Source organism: Callospermophilus lateralis, chromosome 10, assembly GCF_048772815.1.
Source record: "Callospermophilus lateralis isolate mCalLat2 chromosome 10, mCalLat2.hap1, whole genome shotgun sequence".
Taxonomy (NCBI): domain Eukaryota; kingdom Metazoa; phylum Chordata; class Mammalia; order Rodentia; family Sciuridae; genus Callospermophilus; species Callospermophilus lateralis.
In genome coordinates, this window is record NC_135314.1 from 92,013,443 (window position 1) to 92,022,061 (window position 8,619).

An 8,619-nucleotide genomic window follows, 5' to 3' on the forward strand; every position below is an offset into this window, starting at 1 on the left:
AGACACCAAAATTTTTAAATGAGCAAAAGAAAAAGCTTAAGCAGATACTTTTAAAAAATAAAATAAATGTGTGGCATATGTGTGTCTTATATATATATATATTATATATATATATATATATATTATATATATATATATCAGAGTAGTTAAATGTATATATTTAAATAAATACATATATATCTTTTATATATTTAATATATTTATTTTTATATAGAGTACATTAAATCACTGTACATCAGGCAAATTCAAATTAAAACCATTCATAGGGATTCTATTTAACAAATTTCACAATGGCTCATTTTAAGAAGTGACATCAGTAAATGTTCTCATATACGGGAAGCAACTGAGACTCATTCTTTATTGATGGGTATGTGAAAAGATATAATCACTTTGGGGAGCTGTTTCACATGTTTCATAATATATATGTATTTTTTCCAAAAATTTCAATTCCAAATATTTACCTCCAAGAAATGAAAACATATATTCACCAAGAGATTTCTATAAGAAAGATCATGTCCACCTTGTCCATCATAACTAAAGCTGGAAAAACAGAAAATAATCCAAATGTCTATCAAAAAGAAAATGAATAATCAAAAACTCGTATATTTATATAATAAGAAGTAGTACATTATTATATACATAACACATCTTTTCCCTCCGCTTTGGGGATTGAACCCATTGAGTTGCATCCCTAGTCCTTTTAATTTTTTATTTTGAGAGGGTCTATAAATTGCTGAGGGTGTCAGTAGGCTACCCAGGCATTTGCTACTGTGCTCAACTAACTTGGATGAATCTTACAGTCATTAAGTTGGGCAAAAGAAGCCAGACACTCAAATATACACTAAATTTTGTACTTATAAGAAGTACCAGAAAAGCAAAACTAAGGACATATAATGAAATCAAAAGTGATGACTCAGGGAAAGGACAATGAGAGCTGTTATTGACTGGGGAAAGGCATGCAGAAACTGAATATAATGAAAATATTCTGGATCTTGTTCAGAGTGGTGGCTACAATGGTGAATACACTTGTCAAAAATAATTGCAACGAACACAAAATACATGCTTTCAATTACATCATAATCGTAACAACAGAAAAAAAGAAAAAGATGTTCTTGATGTTCTTGTTTTCTCCAGGAACATTATTATTTTTGATGGGAAATTGTAGTCCTTACAGAATAAAGAGAAAGTAATTTGGCCAATGAATATAAACATTTCAATTTGAATATTCTAGAAATGTCTTTACTATAAAATAGGTAAGAGCAGTCCCCACATTAAAACAGTTGCTGTCAAAAATATTTCCTGTTCTCAGAAAATTTGAAAACCACATATTTGTCAGCAAATTTTAAGCTTTCGTTTTATCCATTATGTCCATTTCCTTTTTCACCATATATGACTCTGTAAAATGTGGAAACACAATTTTGATTTGAATACTCTGCTGATTGATGCTTCATAACTGAGAAGACAAAGGAGAGAACATACAAAGTAACAATGTGATATATTCTTTATCAGCCCTACCACCAATACGCATGCATCATCGCACACTCATGACCCCAGTCAATCCCCTGAAACTAGAAAATCATCCCGTCTCATCTAAAGTCATGTGCAAAACCATAAGGGAAGAAAGAAAAACCACTAAAACTAACTAGAACGGTAGGGGAAACTCTGTTGTCCTCATGTTTAATAAATACTTTTTAAATAATTTGAGAATGATTTGTATTCATAATACTACCCACTAAAGACCTTATAAAAGTTTGTTCCAACTTGCTCTTATTTTCTGTTTACACCAGAGGTTCAGATAGCTCACATATTGAAGTTTAATTGATAAAGTTCTTCCCTCCCCGTGTTTATGGAAGACATTCGCATTAATCATCATACTCCATCCTGCTGAGCCACGCATGGCCTCAGAGTCTTTTTCACCACAGACCCTGTGACAGCCACTACCAATCAACAAGTGATCATGGTGAGATGAAACTTTTTGTTACTGTGTCCTTGCTTGATCTGGACTCTGAAGCTATAAAATGAGGAGAGGAATATTTATGACGTAAATCAAGGAGTCAAGAGTGAAGTATTAAAACCACCATGGCATCTTCTGGCTTCAAATGACACAGAGACCACGAGAGTGAAAATGAATTACTATTTGCTAGGTGCTTTGAGTGTACTTGGTGAGATTTGCTGAAAGCACACAGGAATGCATTCTTATTTTCAAAAAGTATTCATTTGCCTAACTCTAGCAAATTGGGGTTTGGGGAGAAAGAATGTGAGTTTTCTAAAATAATGAATAACTTTGAAATTATTTCAGGTATCTGGAATCAACTTAATGTGTTTATGATAAAAAATAACTCTTATTTTTAATGATTACTTCTTAATGGCTATTTCTACCTGGGGATAGGTCTTCTAATATGCCTACCCAGATTCACAATATTAATATGTATTGGTAATTTAGAAAATTCAACATTTAAAGCATCCATTATTATTATTTGTGTTCCAGTTGATTATTGCTAGTCTAATTCCTTGCTTTTTTAGAACCATATTAATTTTTCTCTTTATAGTGATGAGTTTATTGCAATAGCCCTCTGGTCTTCTAACTAGAAACAATCTCTTCTTGCAAATCAGTACTGAGGTCGAAAATTATTAAATAAACATGTTGTGATTGTCTGTGTAGATAAAGTGGAAAAGTCAAATGGGAGCGACGAAGAGTCAAAGAAAACAATAGTCAGGGGAAGGAAGAACATAGAGTCTGCCACTGACATGTTTAAAAATTGTTGTGATTGAATATCCAGGTGGAGTTCCTCTTGTTAAGTTCTCTAACAAATATTAAGAGAAGCCTCTTCATGAGCAGAGTGAAACAACTAAAAATACTTCAGCTCTGGAGTCCAGAATATAAGACACTAAAGTGTTTCAAGATAACAGAAATTAATATTCCCAGAGTTCTCTTGCTTTGTTCATTACAAATTACACCTTAATAAAGTTAATTCACTAAAATGGAAAACTTTTTATAATAGCTCCCAGTATTTTTTTTTACAACTTTCCTAAGCCTATTAAAATACACTTAAAACTCTGTCAAATTTGTTTAAAGAGCAAGAGATATTAAATTCTGCAGATTTGGATAGTCCAAAGAAGCTAGGCTGATACTAAAGAAACTGACTTATAGAAATTGTGAGTAGTTATTTGCAACCTTTTAATTTGAGTTATTTGAGTAATTATTTGCAACCTTTTAATAAGGATTTTCCATTTGACTATAGAAGCTCTTAATCTCGCCCCTTAATCTCACCCAGGGTGTGCCTGGCTCATCATCATCATCAATATTCTCTTCTGGGCATACACACTATTTTCTAGTCTTTCTCACAGGGAGTTGGATCGAGTTGATCATCTGTGACCTGTTTGCTCCCAGATCCTCACCTTTCCCTAGTCTGATTTGCATTGTGGGGCACTGACTTCTGCAGCTTGTCTTTCCCAGGCTTGTGTTGTGACTTCAAGTTGGACTTGGTAAATGAGAGATACTGGTAGAGTATTAGGAGATGAGAAGAAGAGAAAGACCAGGATGATATTTACCAGTTGCTGTATCTCCTGCGTAGCTCTAGCTCCCACCAAACAGCCTCATCATGATTTCAGTTTCCAGTAGGCAACATGACAAAGATTCTGAAACCCCTGCCTATTCCAGGAGAGAAGAGAACAGTTTCTCACTATGGCTAATCAGAGGTGACTAAATGTCCTCTGTTTGGCTTCTTAGCTCTTTTAATCATGTTTATAATTCATATCCCATATTAAATTTCTTGTAACCAATTCCATATTTTGGATCCTTAATGTAGTTTCTTCTGATCTGGTTTTGGAGCACCATGTTCTAACTTCTGATCAAAGTAACAGAAGTGGAAGTAATGAGTCACATTTCCAATAAAACTTTCCATTTATGATCTTCACTCCCTTTTTCCCTGCTCTTGGGACTATGAGGACTTAGAAAGGAAGAGTCCGTATGCTTCTGGCACACAGTATATTCTAACATGAGAAGGAAATTAAATATTTTTAAGTCTCTGTTTTCTCGGGGGTTCTTTTACCATTTATACTGAATTTTTCTTAACTAATATGTATGTGTTTTTCTGCTTCTTTCAGGCCCTGTGATTCTTGGGCCTTTACATTCATGTATGCCATAATTATTTTTGAGGTATTTTTCCTCATATGCAAATTAGAGTCTAATAATATTTACAAGTTGATGTAATTTTTGGATTGATCCTCAATAACTTTATTGCCAGGGAAAATTATTTAGAAGGTGAAGTTAAGCTTTGGTATATTACATCTGTTTGTTAAGGTAATTCTTTCAAATTTCCGTGAACTTACCATATGCTAAAAGAACAAATCCTATTGTCCCTTGAAATACACTGACAAACAAAACCAATTTTTTCTCATAAATCAGTAATCATAGCTGACCCAGTGCTGATAGGATCACTCACTGATGCCAGGGCTTTCTCCGTTCATCTTATTTTGCAGCTCCTGTGTTTTGTCCTCCAGCACACTGTTAAAGGTGGCTCCCCACCACATCCACACCCCAGCGCCAGGGAAGGGACAAAAGAAGACGTGAGGTGGGAAGAGAGAGGTGGGAAAAGTTCATGTTATTCTAGATGCACAAGCCAGAAATTGTGTTTGCCACGTGGGCAGAACCTAGTCACGTTCTGTTATATAACAGCAAGGGATCCTGGAACTCTGTCCAGCCAAAACTTCTGTTACTCTTTGAAAGGGGCGCTAGATACGGGGATGGGAGGGGTGGAACATCTGCTGCTTCTGCCGTGGAGGCCTGCGAAGCAAATTAGATCAGGCTGTTAGAGGGTTCTGCACAGAAATTCAGAAGAAAAGGAATTTCTGGTTAAAAAAAAAAAAAAAATTGTAAGATGGGGACACTGAAAGATCTTAATGAAAAATTAAAGCAGATTATAAAATGTTTTAAAAAATCTTATTTCATTGACATTAAAAATCTACCACATGATATATCACTATTTTAAAACTGCTGAGGGAAAAATGATCCTAATTAAAGTATGACATTGTTTTCTTTTGGAATTTGTATTTTACATTCATTGCAATAATTTTTCTAGATTTACTTATATATAGTTTTTAGCACATGTCACCCTGCTGGTTTCCTGTCTCTGTATAAAAAAGTTCTTTGTATTATTGCTGAATCATAGTGTACTCCTCCTGATGATATTTCAAAAGGCAATTAAACTCAGTGTACGTAGTCCTAATAATATGCATTACTCAGTTAAAATGATGGTTTTATGAGCAACCATGATCAACTTTTCACATGAGCAGGTGCTAACTACAAGATCATTAACACTACCTGGCCAGCCACCATTATAAGACTCAACCCAAACTCAAGAGATGTTCAAATGTTAAAAACAAAAATTAAACCTTCAAATGAACAAAGGGAGGTAATTACAATGTACAGTATGTACCCTTGTATTCCCCCTCCCCACTTCTATTCATTTGTTAACTGTGTTTCTTTTTGAGTACAACAGATTCTGTGAAGTAGCATATCATCTGTTTTTAAATGGTTGAAGAAACACTCTTCTGTTTTGCAATGAATGTTTACATGATAGTTTTTATATTCTGACCATTGTGTCTACAGGCCACATATAAACACAGCATGGAATACCTACAATATAGTAATAGAAGAAAAGTTAAATAATAATACCCTCAACTGTAAAAATACAGTAATGTGGTAATGAGCAACTGAGAATTGGAGGAGACAAGGAAAAATAAAAGAATATACAAGGCGCTAACTCCTTCATTGTACCTGTCAACAGGCAAGCACTGCTAACATTGACAAACCAGTGAAGCAGAAGCTTAATATAGTCCATGAATCTTTAGATTTAACCAAGGAAAATAAACGCAAAAGCCTAACTAGCAGAGATATGCTTTAGTCACCAACTGTAGCGCCTGTGATCAAGGACCCCAGCGTGGCTGAGCTTGGTGCCTCTAGCACAGGGTCCATAACCAGATGTTAGTTGGAGCTTCAGTGGGAGGAGGGAACACTTCCAAACTCACTCACTCAGTGAGGACTCTTGTTGGCTATTGTCAGAGTCCTCAGTTCCTTGCCACATAATATGATAGCTGGCTTCCCTCGGAGGAAACCAGCAAGAGAGGATGAGATGGAAGCCATGGTTTTTTTGAAACTTTTTCTGGAAATTGATATTCCATCGCTTTTACCATAGCCTATTCATTTGAAGAGAGTCATTAAGTCCAGCTCTCGCTCAAGGAGAAAGGGTTACCACAAGGCTAGAAGGCAAGAGGTCACTGGGGACCACTTTATATACTGCCTACCACAACAACAAAAATTAATAATTTTTAAAGGAGTCAATTTGATGTTTAAATAAATCACTCGCCATTATTATAGACATATTTCCCTTTGAGTCATTATTATTTTTCTTAACTTATATATTCAGAAAACGTTGCTATATTGTACTCTTTATCTTAATATCTTGATAAATAAATATGTGTTCACATCCTCTCTGGCTTTGTTTGTGCCTTTACCTCCTTACATAACTACTGAATCTTCCTCAGAACTGAGGATTCCATGAATCTCTTCTATACAGTTTATCTTGTATATCTTTTAAATTCTATTTCCTTCATAAATAACATTTTCCTTTCTTGATTCTGCTATAATAAAATCTTCTTTGACTCCCTATTTCTAACTTCTTCATTTCCATAGTCCATTCTACTTGACCAACCAAAGAAGCATCTTCTCTCCCAAAAGCAACATCCATTTCTCATCATTTCTGTGTCTTGATTCAGGTTATTTCACATGCCTGCATGGATTTTCCTATTTCTAGCTTCCTAAAAAATACTCTAATCACTCCTCAACATCTAATTCAAGCCACATCTCTTCCATCTAGGCCTTTTCCATTTGCTAGTTAATAGAATAATGCTTTATTTCCTCTAAACCCTCATTTGACAGTTAAACACACACTGTTCTGTGACAACCCTTACGTGAATATAGCTTTCAAGTTTCACTAATATTCAATAAAAAATGTAATATTTATTCATCTAGATTTTAGTACCTCAGAAGAAGGAATTTTTTTTCCAGAATACTTGCATCATTTACAGTGTGCCTCGAATATAGATGTCACTCAGGAAAGTATCTGAAAGATTGACTTCCACAGAAATAAAGCTTAATTTTAACCCACAAGCATTTGAGACCACTCAATTAGTGGAACTTTTAAGTATTCCAACAAAATTAAGTTTTTTTATGGAGGATTCAAATATTTGCAAAATTTATTTCAAAACCAAAAGAACGATTAAAAGCCACATTGAGTTAAAAAAAAATAAGGATAACTTTGTTGCAAAATTCATAAAGAATTATAAAACAGCATTAGGAGAACCGAAATTAACAAGTCTTTATGATTTTCATTTTCACAACTGTGATTGTTTAATTATGTAGTACAAAACATTACATAGCTCTTGGCAGATATCCTTAAAGATAGAGGAGAAAAGCAAGGAGGCTAGTCACAAAGGTCCAAGAACATAAGTAGGAAAATAGCTGTTGAGGATGCTAAAATATTTTTAAAATATCAAAAATGAAAACCAGAGTTTAATCCCATTTCCACTTACGAAGCAAATTTCAGTTTTAAAAAAAAAAATGGCAGTCAAATTCTCTTTGCTGAACCAGTCAGCATTACAGCCTCACAGAGATGCAAGCAGGAGACAGTTGCATGTTATCTTGCTGTAGGATGACCCAATCTGAGGCGATAGAGAAGAAAATGATAGGTTAGCCATACTTCAGCTGTAAAGATGCCTGTAGGAGAGCTCCTCACACTAAATCTAAAAACCTTTCAATCTTATTTCTGTCACAAATTATGCTTGAACAAGTCACAGCAGGACATCCAGGATCTCAAGTACTTAAAGAAAACAGAGGAACATCACAACAAGGGAAGATGAAATTTTCTCTTTCCAAACATAATCTAGTTTTGAAAAACAAAAACCTTACTAGGTTACAGTGTGTTAAGTGAGGTGTCCAAGGGCAGAGAATGACTCACTGGCAAGGCTAAGAATAAAACATGGGCTTTACACCCTAGAAAACTTCTATTTAAAATAAAAAATGAAAAACCTATGTGCAACTGAAAAGCTGTCCTGAATTCTAAGTGTTTCACTGAAAAGTTATCTCTTGCATTCTCTCCAGTTGAGCTAAGCACTTACAAAAAAAAAAAAAAAAGTTATACTAAATAAGATGGCATTAACCCCAAGATTTAGAAGCCTTCAATTTAAAGAGTTGAAAAAAGAACTAAAAGTGACAAGGTAGAATTACTTGAAATTAGGTTAAATTAGGTTGAAGTTTGTAATTTGTGTTATAGTCGGAGTCCTCTAAATATTTCTTTTGAGAGGACATTGCCATATAGTACAAAAGATATAAATTCTAAAAATCAGAAAATATGAGTTCAAATCCAGGCACTGCACTATAAGACCTGGGTAAGTCTCTTAGTTTGAACTTCAAGATCCTTATCTTTAATTTAGGTTGTCGTGTAGCCTAAAACATATCATGTTGGCAAACTCCAAAGCATATGTAAGTATTATGCATGTTCAGCTTGGAAAATTTTACACCATTTTTCCTAATCCATGAAAGGATAGGGACTAATTCTA